The sequence below is a fragment of the Vipera ursinii genome, assembly GCF_947247035.1.
Source record: "Vipera ursinii genome assembly, chromosome: 6".
Taxonomy (NCBI): Eukaryota; Metazoa; Chordata; class Lepidosauria; order Squamata; family Viperidae; genus Vipera; species Vipera ursinii.
The window spans coordinates 85935200-85951220 of NC_139515.1; positions in this window are offsets into that span (position 1 = coordinate 85935200).

Consider the following 16021-nt stretch of genomic DNA (forward strand, 5'->3'; position numbering starts at 1 on the left):
GGACAGAAGAATTTAGGGGAGATCTTCTCTTTTTTTAAAATTTATTCATATTTTTTTGGATAAGCGCCACGGCTTACAGGATCTGCACCACCCTGGAGTTTGACTTCTCTTTAGCCACATCATTTTTTTTGGCCTGAAAACTCCCACAAGGTGTTTCCTCTTCTGCTATTGATAATGAAAGTTGGGTTATTTTTAAGTCCCAGGTTTGTTGGCTCAGCTTGATGTGTGCTGGGGAAAAAAAACAAACAAACCAGCAAACATAAATAGGGTTACAGCCATGGAAGAGGGAAGAATTTTTAAACCTCGGCAAGATTCATGTGGAACATGGTTGGGGGAAGGTTTGAAGGGAAGTCCTTTCAGCGCTCGTTCGTAATGTCAACTGGCTGCTTTGTGGACTATAGAATAACATAGCAGGACAGGACAGGACAGAAGGGAATGGAACAGAACAAAGCAGAGCAGGACAGCAGAGCAGAGTTGAGCAGAGCAGAGTAGAACAGGACAGGACAGGATGGAACGCAACAGAGCAAAGCAGAGCAGAGCAGAGCAGAGCAGAGCAAAGCAAAGCAGAATAGTATAGTATAGAATAGAATAAAGCAGAACAGGACAGGACAGGACAGGACAGGACAGGACAGAACAGAGCAAAGCAGAGCAGAGCAGAGCAGAACAACAGAACAGAACAGAACAGAACAGAATAGGACAGTACAGGACATGATAGGACAGAATGGAATGGAACAGAGCAGAGAACAGCAGATCAGATCAGTATACAGTAGAATAGGATAGAGCTGACTAGAACAGAACAGGACAGGACAAGACAGAGCAGAATAGAATAGAATAGAATAGAATAGAATAGAATAGAATAGAATAGAATAGAATAGAATAGAATAGAATAGAATAGAATAGAATAGAATAGAATAGAATAGAATAGAGCAGGACAGGGACAGAACAGAACAGAACAGAACAGAACAGAATACATTAGCCAGTGATTGGATATACAAGGAATTTGTCTCCGGTGCATAAACTCTCAGTCTACATACAAACAACAAAGCAAAACAGAACAGAACAGAACAACAGAACAACAGAACAGTTGGGGAAGAGAATGAGTCATAAAAGAATGGGGAAGGGAAGAGAGGAGAGAGGGAAGGAGAATGGGGAAGAGAAGAGAGGAGAGAGAGAAGGGGAATGGGGAAGAGAAGAGAAGAAAGAGGGAGGAGAATGGGGAAGAAAAGAGAGGAGAGAGGGAGGAGAATGGGGAAGAAAAGAGAGGAGAGAGGGAGGAGAATGGGGAAAGAGAAGAGAGGAGAGAGGGAAGGAGAATGGGGAAGAAAAGAGGAGAGAGGGAAGGAGAATGGGGGAAGAAAAGAGAGGAGAGAGGGAGGAGAATGGGGGGAGAGGAGAGAGGGAAGGAGAATGGGGAAGAGAAGAGAGGAGAGAGGGAGGAGAATGGGGGAAGAGAAGAGAGGAAAGAGGGAAGGAGATGAGAGAAGAGAAGAGAGGAGAGGAGAGAGGGAAGAATGGGGAAGAGAAGAGGAGAGGCGACCAAAGAACGAAGGACAAAGAGAGGAGAGAGGAGGGGGAGGAGGAGGAGGAAGAAGAAGAAGCACCAAAATGTCCACTCCTAAGCAACGTGGCTGTTAACTAAATCACACCTGATTTCATGACCTTTTTTTGCCACAGTTATTAAGCAATTCCCTGCAGTTCTTTCATGGAATCAGTCACTGGTCGTCAAGCAAATCCAGCTTCCCCCATTGACTATGCATGTTGGAAACCGACTGGGAAGCTTGCAAATGGCGACCACGTGGGCGCAGGATGCTTCAAGCCTCGTGAACACACCTGCTGCTTTCTGAGCACCTGGATTTTGATCTTGTGGCGATGTGGATGTTACCACAGTCACAAGTGCAAGGGCCGGCCACTTTTTTCCAGTGTCGTTCTGAGTCTGAACGGCCGCTAAACGAACGGTCGTAAGCCGAGGACCCCCTGTGTAGGAAACAGGTGGCCCCCTCCAGTAACCAGGCCATACGAAATATGAAGATATTTCCTCTGGAATATAAAGAAAAGAGTGGAAAACAGTGCAGCCGTCGGGCATTTTATCCCTGGGCCCTCCGTGCCAGCTTGGCACGAAGGACCAGCGCCAAAATCTGCAGGCAACTAATGAAACATGACGGTTTGAGGGCGAGAGAAGATTGGATGCGTTTGCTGGGAATGTTCCAGAAGACAGAACAAAAACCATGCTCTTAAAATAAGAGTTAATTCGCTTATTTTATTGATTTGATTCCGGCCTTTTGCAGCTGAGAGCCTCTTGGTGACCTGTCCAGGTAGTCCTCGCCTTACAACCCTTTAATGACCGTTGGACCTTACAACAGCATTGAAAAAAGAAAAGAGAGAAAGAAAGGAAAGGGATGGGGAACGGGGAAGGGAAGAAGGAAAGAAGGAGGGATGGAAGGAAGGAAGGAGGGAAGGGAGGGAGGGAGGTGAGAAGGAAGGAAGGAAGGAAGGAAGGAAGGAAGGAAAGAAGGAAGGAAGGAAGGAAGGAAAAAAGGGAAGGGAAGAGAAGAGAAGGCAAAGGAAGGAAGGAAAAAGGGAAAGAGAAGGGGAGGGGGAGGGGAGGGGAAGGGAAGGAAAGAAGGAAGGAAAGGAAGCAGAGGGAAGGGGAGAAGGGAAGGGAGGGAGGGAGGGAAGCAAGGAAGTAAGGAAAAGGGAAGGGGAGAAGAGAAGGGATGGAAGGATGGAAGGAAGGAAGGAAGGAAGGAAGGAAGGAAGGAAGGAAGGAAGGAAGGAAGGAAGGAAAGGGAAGGGGATAAGGGAAGGAAGGAAGGCTTACCTGGTTTACCTGGAGGACATCCTTATCTTCACAGAAACCAAAGAGGAACATATCAAACTAGTCAGAGCAGTCCTGAAGAAGTTGCGAGCTGCCCATTTATATGCTAAACTATCGAAGTGCAGATTCCATCAGGGAAAAATTGACTACCTGGGATATCGCATATCCCCAGAGGGCATCGAAATGGACCCTGAGAAAGTCAGGGCAGTATTAGAGTGGGCACCCCCCCTCACACACACACACACATACACACGGAAGCAATTGCAAAGTTTCCTGGGGTTTGCAAATTTCTACCGCCAATTTCATCCCTGCATTTGGCCAACTAGCCATGCCCCTCACAAATTTGTTGAAAACGAAGGGGGGGTCACCCGTGAAACCTTGGTGGAGCCTTGGTGGAGCAGTGGGCTAATGCCTCCTTAAGTAACACCAGCTGCCTGCCATTAGTGCAGGTTCGAGTCCCACCAGGCTCAAGGTTGACTCAGCCTTCCATCCTTCCGAGGTAGGTAAAATGAGGACCCAGATTGTTGGGGGCAATTAAGCTGACTTTGTAATAATGCCGCTTGGGGGTGTGTGTGAAAGCCCTAATAAGCAGGCATATACATAGAATGAAGGCTACTGCTAAGCTTGTAAGCCGCCCTGAGTCTTCGGAGAAGGGCAGGATATAAATGGAATTAAAATAAAAAATAAATAAAAATAAATAAGAGCCTTGGTGGAGCAGTGGGCTGATGCCTCCTTAAGTAACACCAGCTGCCTGCAATTAGTGCAGGTTCGAGTCCCACCAGGCTCAAGGTTGACTCAGCCTTCCATCCTTCCCAGGTAGGTAAAATGAGGACCCAGATTGTTGGGGGCAATTAAGCTGACTTTGTAATAATGCCGCTTGGGGGTGTGTGTGAAAGCCCTAATAAGCAGGCATATACATAGAATGAAGGCTACTGCTAAGCTTGTAAGCCGCCCTGAGTCTTCGGAGAAGGGCAGGATATAAATGGAATTAAAATAAAAAATAAATAAAAATAAATAAGAGCCTTGGTGGAGCAGTGGGCTGATGCCTCCTTAAGTAACACCAGCTGCCTGCAATTAGTGCAGGTTCGAGTCCCACCAGGCTCAAGGTTGACTCAGCCTTCCATCCTTCCCAGGTAGGTAAAATGAGGACCCAGATTGTTGGGGGCAATAAGCTGACTTTGTAATAATGCCGCTTGGGGTGTGTGTGAAAGCCCTAATAAGCAGGCATATACATAGAATGAAGGCTACTGCTAAGCTTGTAAGCCGCCCTGAGTCTTCGGAGATGGGCGGGATATAAATGGAATTAAAATTAAAAAAAACCCCCAGCCAGCCTCTAAAGTGGACAATGGAGCGTCAAGCAGCATTTGAGAGGCTAAAGAGACTTTTTTCTGCTGAACCTGTCCGAAAACACCCAGATCCCGACAAACCCTTTGTAATACAGGCAGATGCGAGCGATGTAGCGGTAGGAGCCGTATTATTACAAGAAAATGATGGGCGTTGCAACCATGCGCATACACATCCAGAAAACTCACAGAAACAGAACAACGTTGGCCAATATGGGGAAAAGAAGCATTCTCGTTGAGGTGGGCATTACTAACATGGCGCCAATTTTTAGAAGGAAATAAAATACCTTTCCAGGTCTGGACAGACCACAAGAATTTGGAAGCACTAAAAATGCCCAGGAAGCTCACTTCTAAGCAAGCCCGCTGGTCCCAACATTTTCACCGATTCAAGGAAGGAAGGAAGGAAGGAAGGAAGGAAGGAAGGAAGGGGAAGGGAAGAAGGAAGGAAGGAAGGAAGGAAGGAAGGAAGGAAGGAAGGAAGGAAGGAAGGCAAGGGAAGGGAAGGGAAGGGAAGGGAAGGAAGGAAGGAAGGAAGGAAGGAAGGAAGGAAGGGAAAGGGAAGGGAAGGGAAGGGAAGGGAAGGAAGGAAGGAAGGAAGGAAGGAAGGAAGGAAGGAAGGAAGGAAAAAAAAGAACTGTGGGGTCCTGGGTGCTCTTTGACCCTGGTGGTTTTCTTGCAGACGTTTCGTGACCCAACTAGGGAACATCATCAGTGCTAGAAGGGTGTGGAAAGGAGAAGGAAGGAAGGAAGGAAGGAAGGAAGGAAGGAAGGAAGGAAGGAAGGAAGGAAGCCAGCCCTACTTACATCCTTCTAACAACCACTTGGAAGCAGCTACAGAGAAAAGAAGGTATATAGAAAAAGAGGCAGAAAATGGGAGACTTCATAAAAACGCACACATTTAAAACGCCTTTTCCATCTGGGGCCCCACTTAACAGGGGGAGAAGTGGCCTCTGCCTTTGTTAACAAGACGATGGGCAGCCCAGAAAGCCACTTCTGAATCTGAAGGCTGCAGGTTTTGGGGGGGTATTTTTGTTTTTTTTCTCTCTCCCCCCCCCCCGCCCGCACCCAGCTGAAGCACCCAGAAAGAATGCGAACAGGAGGATGGAGAGCAATTACTAACTCACATTTCAGGGAGCTGAGTCAAACTGTAGCTGACCCTAACCCTCTCCCGAAATCCTTATCACCTGGGAACTGGTACAAAGCGGAGCCCTGGGGGTGGGGGGGTGGCACGGAGAACCAGGCGCACATAAATTATAGTGACTGGGAAGCTGGTATTTTTTGCAGAGCAAGGACTGGAGAAATGCTGTTGGTTGTTGCGAACGAACGTTGTGCGGTAGGTTCGGTGCCCCTTGCACTTTGCATCTCCGCTCCCTTTGAGCTGAACATCTGAAATGCAGAAGGCAGGAGAGGTGAAGGAAAGGACAATTAAATTCTCTGCATTGCTGAGGGACTAGCTTTCCCCTCACCTTGGCAGCTTGAATAACAGAGTCGGGACCTTGGAGGTCTTCTAGACCAACCCCCCTATGAATCCCGAGTGCCGCGTAACAGAGTGAGCGCCTGTTACTCGCCCCAGCTTCTGCCAACCTAGCAGTTCGAAAGCACGTAAAAATGCAAGTAGAAAAATAGGGACCACTACGGTGGGAAGGTAACAGCGTTCCGTGCACCTTTGGCGTCTAGTCATGTTGGCCACATGACCACGGAGATGTCCTCGGACAAGCGCTGGCTCTTCGGCCTTGAAATGGAGATGAGCACCGGCCCCTAGAGTCGGAAACGACTAGCATGCATGTGCGGGGGAACCTTTACCTTTACCTTATATAACCTTTCAGATTGATGATTGTCCAATCTTAAAAAACTTCCAGGGATGGAGCATCCCCCAACTTCTGGAGGCAAACGATTCCACGGATTGATTGTTTTCCCGGTCAGGAAAATTCTCATTATTTCCAGGTTGCTTCTCCCTTTGGTTAGTTTTCATCCTAGCATTTTGGATTTGGCGTGATCTAGGATGCTTCTAGTTTCCCAGTTGAAACTATAGAATAGAATAGAATAGAATAGTATAGTATAGAATAGAATAGAATAGAATAGAGTAGAGTAGAGTAGAGTAGAGTAGAGTAGAGTAGAGTAGAGTAGAATAGAATAGAATAGAATAGAATAGAATAGAATAGAATAGAATAGAATAGAATAGAATAGAATAGAATAGAATAGAATAGAAAATATGAAATAGAATAGAATAGAATAGAAAATATGAAATAGAATAGAATAGAATAGAACAGAACAGGAGTAGAATAGAATAGAAAATATAGAATAGAATAGAATAGAATAGAGTAGAGTAGAGTAGAATAGAACAGTTGGAAGGGACCTTGGAGGTCTTCTAGTCCAACCCCCTATACCCTTTTAGATTAATGGTTGTCCAATCTCTTCTTAAAAACTTCCAGTGTTGGAGCACCCACAACTTCTGGAGGCAGGTTGTTCCACTGATTAATTGTTCTAACTGTCAGGAAGTTTCTCCTTAGTTCTAGGTTGCTTCTCTCCTTGGTGAGTTTCCATCCGTTGCTTCTTGTCTTGCCTTCGGGTGCTTTGGAGAATAGCTTGACTCCCTCTTCTTTGGGGCAGCCCCTGAGATATTGGAAGACTGCTATCATGTCACTCCTACACCTTCTCTTAGTTAGACTAGCCATACCTAGTTCCCTTAATTGTTGATTATGATGGTATTAGCAGAATAACATAGTGGGAAGGGACCTTGGAGGTCTTCTAGTCCAACCCCCTGCTCAGGCAGGAAACCCTATACCATTTCAGACAAATAGGTGTCCAGTCTCTTCTTAAAAACTTCCAGTGTTGGAGCATTCACAGCTTCTGGAGGCAGGTAGTTCCACTGGTTAATTGTTCTCCCAGTCAGGAAATTCCTCCTTAGTTCTAGGTTGCTTCTCTCCTTGATGAGTTTCCATCCGTTGCTTCTTCCCCTGCCTTCAGGTGCTTTGGAAAAAATGGGTGGACTTCAACTCCCAGAGTTCCCCAGCACAGCCAGGTACCAGATCCATTTATGGATCACACGGGCAGGCATCTTTATCACTGGATTTGGAGAGATCTTAAAGCTTTGGGATGGCTGACCTTGATTGTACAAGTAATTCTCTCCTTATGAGTCCACTTTTTCTGTTGCTAAGCCAGGCAGTGGTTAAGAAAATTGTGCCTCGTTTTACGACCTTTTTGCCATGGTTCTTAAGTGAGTCACTGCACTTGTTAAGAGATGGTCATTTGGCATATCCGCTTCCCCCCACTGACTTTGCTTGTTGGAAGCTGAGTGGGAAGGCCCCAAATCATAATCACAGGATCCCGGGACACTGCAACCGTCATAAAGATGAGTCAATTGCCAAGCGCTCGAATTATGATCACATGACCACGGGGATGCTGCAATGGTCCTATAAATATGAAAACTGGTCATAAGTCACTTTTTCCCCCAGTGCTGTCATAACTTGGAATGGTCACTAAATGAATGGCTGTAAGTCAAGGACTATCTGTCGATGAGCACAGATGGCAACTCTCGAGAAGATCATGCACAGAAGCCGAACTGCGATGCCCCAAACACAATCGCTGAAAAAGTCAGGAAAACTATATACAAAGGGATCCTGGCTTCTCTCTGAACTTGGTTGTTTTCTTGCAGACGTTATTTAATGTCATGACCCAACTAGGGAACATCATCAGTGCTAGAAGGGAGTGGTGTTTGTGGGGGAGGAGGAGGAGGAGGAAGTAAAGGACTGTGGGGTCCTTGCTGCTCTCTGAGCTTGGTTGGTTCTTGCAGACGTTTCATGACCCAACTAGGTGACATCATCAGTGCGAATGGATTGTGAAGCATTTGCTAGCCAAGAAAGAAGTTGAGAGAGCACCAAGGACCCCATGGAATTTGAGTTGATACATACATCTTTGTGGCTCGGGATTGAATTGTGGGGTCCTTGGTGCTCTCTGAGCGTGGTGGCTTCCTTGTAGATGTTTCCTGACCCAACTAGGGGTTGGGGTGGAAGAGGAGGAGAAAGAGAAGAAGAAGGAGAAGGAGAAGAGGAGGAGGAGGTGAAGAAGAAGAAGAAGGAGGAGAAGAAGAAGGTGGAGGTGAAGGAGAAGAGGAGGAGGAGGAGGACTGGGATTGAATTGTGGGGTCCTTGGTGCTCTCTGAGCTTGGTGGTTCTCTTGCAGATGTTTCCTGACCCAACTAGGGGTTGGGGTGGAAGAGGAGGAGAAAGAGAAGGAGAAGGAGAAGGAGAAGAGGAGGAGGAGGTGAAGAAGAAGAAGAAGGAGAAGAAGAAGGTGGAGGTGAAGGAGAAGAGGAGGAGGAGGAGGAGGAGGAGGAGGAGGACTGGGATTGAGTTGTGGGGTCCTTGGTGCTCTCTGAGCTTGGTTATTTTCATGCAGACCTTTCCTTACCCAACTAGGGGTTGGGGTGGAGGAGGAGGAGAAAGAGAAAGAGAAGGAGAAAGAGAAGGAGAAGGAGAAGAGGAGGAGGAGCAGGAGGAGAAGGAGAAGGAGAAGAGGAGGAGGAGGAGGAGAAGAGGAGGAGGAGGAGGAGGAGAAGAGGAGGAGGAGAAGGAGGAGAAGAGGAGGAGAAGAAGGAGGACTGTGTGGTCCTTGTTGCTCTCTGATCTTGGTTATTTTCATGCAGACCTTTCCTTACCCAACTAGGTAACAACATCAGTGTTAGTAAGGAGTGAGATTTGCTTAGTAGCACTGATGATGTCACCTAGTTTGGGTAATGAAACATCTACAAGGAAGCCACCAAGCTCAGAGAGCAACCAAAGACCCCTCATTTCAACCCTGGAACTACAAATATTCTCCTTTATTGAAACCCCACAGAATGGGAAAGCCAAAAAGATCGTTATAAGCTGTTCCCAAGGACTGAAATACTTTTGTCCTGAAGCTTCCAGGATCCCTTAGTTCTCACGCCGTGCTTGGTTAAGGGTTTGGAGTCGACTTGACCATAATAGGCCACCTTTTGAAACCTTGGATGGGTGGCTGAGTGAGTGAGACTTGCCCCTGTTTATTGGATATGCATGATTCAGAGTTGCTCCAGTCATTTTTTAATGGGTTTTATTTTTTTGCCGCTCCTTGATCGCGAGGGGGAGGCTGTGAGGTTTTAGCTGAGCAGCTGCAAAACTGAGTTTTTTTATTTTATCAGCAGGAAAAAAAAAGAAACAAAAGCCACTCACGAACTGTTCTACAGTATTGGGGCTCCCTGCAAACTGATAAATCAATTCTAGGTCTAGACTCTAGTCTATGTCTGGTGTAAGGAAGAGAAGGACCAGGGGAGACATGATAGCCATGTTCCAATCTCTCAGGGGCTGCCCCAAAGAAGAGGGAGTCAAGCTCTTCTCCAAAGCCCCTGAAGGCAGGACAAGAAGCAACAGACAGGAAACAGCCATTTGTCTGAAATGGTATAGGGTTTCCTGCCTTAGCAGGGGGTTGGACTAGATGACCTCCAAGGTCCCTTCCAACTTTTGTTGTTGTTGTTGTTGTTGTTGTTGTTGTTGTTGTTGTTGTTGTTCTTCTTCTTCTTCTTCTTCTTCTTCTTCTTCTTCTTCTTCTTCTTCTTATTATTATTATTATTATTATTATTATTATTATTATTATTATTATTATTATTGATAACTAAACAAGGAGAGAAGCAACCTAAAGATAAGGAGAAACTTCCTGACAGTTAGAACAATTAACCAGTGGAACAGCTTGCCACCAGAAATTGTGGGTGCTCCATCATATATCTGTCCTTTTCTAAACCAATGTTGTGTAGTCTTCCTTCTAAAGTCTAGAGAAATGTGATCTCTCTCTCTCTCTCTCTCTCTAACGGATGGTATAGAAACAACTAAAATATTCCATCTTTTTATTCTTAAAAAAAGGAGGCAGGATATGGGAAATCCCTAGAGAGGTATATAGGTAGAACTAGGCACAGGATCAGAAATGCTGGCAGAGGATTTAATTAGCGTCAGCTTGTGTTAATTAAATTCATTAATTAAATGAGTGGGGATATTCGGGACTGATACCTAAGGAAACTGTAGAATTCACAGCCACCAGATGACCTCTCATGGGGTCATAGATAATCATAATAAAGTTGGAAGGGGCCTTGGAGATCATCTAGTCCAACCCCCTGCTCAGGCAGGAAACCCTAGACCAGGGGTCGGCAACCTCGGCTCTTTTATGACTCGTGGACTTCAACTCCCAGAATTCCTGAGCCAGCATGAGGGAAACATTGGCCCTTTCATGACTGGTGGACTTCAACTCCCAGAATTCCTGAGCCAGCATGAGGGAAACTTTGGCCCCCTCATGACTGGTGGACTTCAACTCCCAGAATTCCTGAGCCAGCATGGCTCAGCTTGGAAACCTCTCCCTTTCCCCTCAGCATGGCTGGCTCAGGAATTCTGGGAGTTGAAGTCCATGAGTCATGAGGGGGCCATAGTTCCTTCATGCTGGCTCAGGAATTCTGGGAGTTGAAGTCCACGAGTCATAAAAGAGCCAAGGTTGCCTACCCCTGGTATAGGGTCTTGTGCTTGAAGAGGGGGTTGGACTAGAAGACCTCGGAGGTCCCTTCCAAATCTGCTCTTCTGAACTCTATTTTATGCACGAATGAATGGGCTATCAACTTGAAGGGGTTTTACTACTTCTAAAACCCTTAAATTTCATCTACTGTGGAACAACTCTGGGTGAACTTTCTAAATGAAACTGGATGGACATTGTGTGGGAACTCAAAGCCATGAACTAATTGGGCCCATGATATTTCGAGTGCAGAAATTTGGATTCCAGACAAGGACAAATAGTCCTGAATTGCCCATTAAAAAAAAAAAAAAGAACACCTCCCTTTACTCCCTGGCATATTTGAAATATTTTTCACCGAAGCTTTGCAGAATTGAGAGTTTTTCCCCCCCCCCTTCTCCTCCTGCTTTGCCATCCTTTGCAGAATATCCAAGCAAGCATGTTTTTTTTTGGTTTTTGTTTTCATTCTGATGGGATCTATATTCATGTCAGCGATTAGAAGAGCTACGTATGAGAACTTTAACAGGGAACTTTGACTCACTTCTAGTAGTGCAAATAACCTTTGGCAACTTCTCCAGCTTTTCAGAATATCAAAGTGCAAGGAATGTGCAAAAAATAATAAAATAAAATAAAATAAAATAAAATAAAATAAAAAAAATAAAATAATAAATAAAATAAAATAAAATAAAATAAAATAAAATAAAATAAAATAAAATAAAATAAAATAAATAAAATAAAATAATAAAATAAAATAATAAAATAAAATACAATAATAAAATAAAATAAAATAAAATAAAATAATAAAATAAAATAAAATAAAATGAGAAGGGAATGTTCTGGAGAACACCGGAACATTCCAGAGAATACTGGAACATTCCGGAGAACACTGGAACGTTCCGCAGAATTCTGGAATATTCCGTTCACGGGACATTTTGTTTTTATACTTCCTTACAATTTGTCCTTGCCATTCCTGCCTTTTGTAACTTTCTGCCCAAGTCGTGAAAAATGACGGAAGCCATTTCAACCAACCGCTTCTCTACTCGAAGAGATCAGCCTCCTTTGGACCTTCTTTCCACCTTGTTTCTCCATCACTTCAGGAAACGTTGGCTTGTTCAAAAAAATGCTTAACCAGATCCATCAACAAACTTGTGAATTGTTTTTCCAGCCCAATTGGCAGACTCAGGAAGAAAAAAAATATTTACATTATGTATCTGCCATCGTTGTTGTTGAGTAGGGGTCTTCAAATTTCGCCCTTTTATGACTTGTGGACTTCAACTCCCAGGAATTCTGGGAGTTGAAGTTCACAAGTCATAAAAGGGCCAGGTTTGAAGACCCCTGCTTGTGGACTTCAACTCCCAGAATTCCTTCAACTGAGGAATTTTGGGAGTTGAAGTCCACAAGTCATAAAAGGGCCAAATTTGAAGACCCTGTTGTTGAGTGATTAAGCATCTCGGTGATTTAGTATCATTATTACACTCTCTGGAATTAGGTTTTTTTTTACAAATTTTCAGCAAAGCACACATAGTCCTTGACTTGCGATCAAAATTTGGGCTGCTAAGCAAGACGGCTGTTCAGTGAGTCACGTCCAATTTTTACAACCATTTTTGCCGTGATTGTTAAATGAATTGTGCATTGGTTACCAGTTGTCTTCCGGGTGAGGTTCAAGGTGTTGGTAATGACCTACAAAGCCCTTCATGGCATGGGTCCAGAATACCTTGGGGAGCACCTGCAGCCGGCGTCAACTTCCCTCCGCCCAGTACGCTCCCACAGAGAGGGCCTCCTCAGGGTGCCACCGGTCAAAGAATGCCGACTGGTGGCCCCCAGGGGGAGAGCGTTCTCTGTGGGTGCACCGGACTTATGGAACCATCTTCCGGTTGAGCTCCGGATGGCGCCCGATCTCCGCTCCTTCCGGCCCGATCTTAAAACCCATCTCTTTAAACAAGCTGGCCTGGCCTGATGGGACGGGGTGGGATTTTTATAAACGACTTTAATTTTAAATTTGTATTAATTTTATGGGCATTGTTTAATCATGTTTTAATAATTTTAATTTTTGTATCTAGTTTTTATGTATTGCCCTGTTCACCGCTCTGAGTCCCCTGGGAGAAGGGCGGTATATAAATTAAATTAATAAATAAATAAATAAATAAACTGTTAATTGTGCAACTGTTAAGTGAATCTGGATCTGCCCGTTGACTTTGCTTGTCGAAGCTGACTTGGAAGATCGCAAAAGGCGATCACGTGACCTTGCGATGGTGCAACGGTCATACATCCACTCGGCCTGTTGCCAAGTCTTCAGATTTGATTGCTTGGTGGATTTTGTGACAGTCATAGGTGTGAGGACTGGCCATACACAACTATTTCAGTGCCGTTGCTAAACGATGCCGGTTGCACGTTGAGAACTCTCTCCGATCAATACAACTCCCGACTCTTGGATTCCTCTGTCGGTTGTGAATCCGTAAAAAAAAAAAAAGACGCAACATTTACGCCCAGCCAGCTCTTTTCAGAAGCGCACAAGACGTCCGTTTCCCATGTTATTTATTTTCGGTGTCACTTTTTTTTAATTTTTTTATTTTTCTTTCCCAATGTGGACTATTTGGACTAGACGCGAGCAAATTAGACTCCAGATGAACAAAGCCTCAACTCTACTTGGAGAGAATATAAATGCGGCCACAACAACAGAACTTGTCTGGCTTTGCAATCTAGCAAGTGTGAAGAGGGTTTTTTTTAAAAAAAAAAAGATTTGTTTTGAGCTACATTGACTGCCCTGGAAGAGGGGTTATTGAAAAAAAAATGGCAGGTGTTATGCTGTGGCTCGTGTCTGCTTCCTTGGAGTAGTTTGATAAAGGTATTTTCTACCTCCCCACCTCCCCCCCAGGGCCCAGGTTTTGGAAAATCCACAGTGTCCCAAACGAAGCCCTTTGCAATGAATAATATAATTCACCTGTGGAGATAATAATAATAATAATAATAATAATAACAACAACAACAACAACAACAACAACAACAACAACAATAATAATAATAATAATAATAATAATAATAATAATAATAATAATAATAATAATAATTTTATTTGTATACCGCCCTTCTCCCGAATGACTCAGGGCGGTGAACAGGGCAAACATATAAAAGTACAAATCTTTTTTTTTTTATTACATTTATATCCCGCCCTTCTCCGAAGACTCAGGGCGGCTTACAAGCTTACAAAAATTAAAAAAGAATTAAATGAGATGCCCAAGTTACAACAATAGATTAAAATACATTTAAAACAACAATAAAATCCAAACCCATCCCCCATCAGGCCAGGCCGGCTTGTTCGAACAAATAAGTCTTCAGATCGCGTCGGAAGGAGCGAAGGTCGGGCACCATCCGGAGCTCAACCGGCAAATGATTCCATAAATCCGGGGTGCCCACAGAGAAGGCCCTCCCCCTGGGGGCCACCAGACAACATTCTCTGACCGGTGGCACCCTGAGGAGGCCCTCTCTGTGGGAACGCACAGGGCGGAGGGAAGTTGACGCCGGCAGCAGGTGCTCCCTAAGGTACTCCGGACCCATGCCATGTAGGGCCTTGAAAACCATTACCAGAATCTTGAATCTCACCCGGAAGACAACTGGGAGCCAATGCAGCTCACGGAGCAGAGGTGTAACATGGGAGTATCGGGAGACTCCCAACACAACTCTCGCGGCTGCATTCTGTACATTTGATGATGGTTACCAGCATCAAATTCCTGGGTGTGCAGCTAACGAGTAGGCTGGCTTGGACGCTCGACAGTGAGAAACTGGTGAAGCGGGCACAGCAGCGTCTGCACTGTCTGCGTCGCATGAGAAAAGCACATCTTCCTTCCCCTGTCCTTACCACTTTTGACAGCGGGATGATCAAGAGCATCCTGTCATACGGCATCACCGTCTGGTTTGGAAGCATCCCTGCTTCGGACAGGAAGACAGTGCAGAGAGTGGTGAGGACAGCCAAAAAGATCATTGGCAGTTCCCTCCCTCCCTCCCATCCAGGACATAGCACAGAAGTGTTGTTTGAACAGGGTCCGTAGGATTATCTGGGACGCTACTCATCTTTCTCACAACCTGTTTTCCTTGTTCCCTTCTGGGAGGAGGGGGCTCCGTGGTACCCGTAGCAGAACATCCAGATTCAGTCACAGTTTCATTCCATACAACCTTGTGAGCTCTCAGGTTTCCTCCTTCTGTTATATATATTCAAGATGGACACTGAATAATATTTATACGTTACTGATATGTAAGGGTGTGTGTCTATGCCTATGTTATATATGGTATGTTTTAAATGTGTGTTATGTATGTGTACCCTTTGAGAGGAAGCAATGAAATTTCATTTTTTTAAATGTGTACCATTGTGCCCACAGGGGAAAAAAAATGACAATAAAGGTTATCTTATCTCTAAACAAGGAACAGTGTATGAAGAGATAGGCTGATGGGGCAGACACTCAACCAGGGACTCCAGGCAATGCTTATCACCTTTGCAGATGACACAAAGCTGGGAGGAATGATCAATAACTTTAGAAAAGAGAGAGAGAGAGACCAAAAAAAAAAGACAAATCTATTTCATGTAATTTTGGTCACCTCAATACTCAAAAGATGTCGAGACTCTTGAAAGAGTGCAAAGAAGAGCAATAAAGATGATCAGGGGACTGGAGGCTAAAACATACGAAGATCAGCTGCAGAACTGGGTATGTCTAGCCTATTGAAGGGAAGATTAGGGGGAACATGATAACTGTTTTCAAGTATTTGAGGGGGTGTCATAGAAAAGAGAGGGTCAATCTATTTTCCAAAGCACTTGAAGGCAGGACAAGAATGGAACAGATCAGAACGGAATAAATGGAATGGAATGGAACAGAACAAAACAGAATGAAAACAGGGCAGGATAGAATAGAATAGAATAGAATAGAATAGAATAGAATAGAATAGAATAGAATAGAATAGAATAGAATAGAATAGAATAGAATAGAATAGAATAGAAAATATAGAATGGAATGGAATGGAATAGAATAGAAAATATGGAAAGAGTAGAATGGAACGGAACGGAACGGAACAGAACAGAACAGAACAGAATAGAATAGAATAGAATAGAATAGAATTAATACAGTTGGAAGGGACCTTGGAGGTCTTCTAGTCCAGCCCCCTTCTCAAGCAGGAGAACCTACACCATCTCAGAGAAATGGTTGTCCAATCTCTTCTTAAAAATGTCCCACATTGGAGCATTCACAGAGTCTGGAGGCAGGCTGTTCCACTGGTTAATTGTTTTAACTGTCAGGAAGTTTCTCCTTAGTTCCAGGTTGCTTCTCTCCTTGGTTAGTTTCCATCCGTTGCTTCTTGTCCTGCCTTCAGGCGC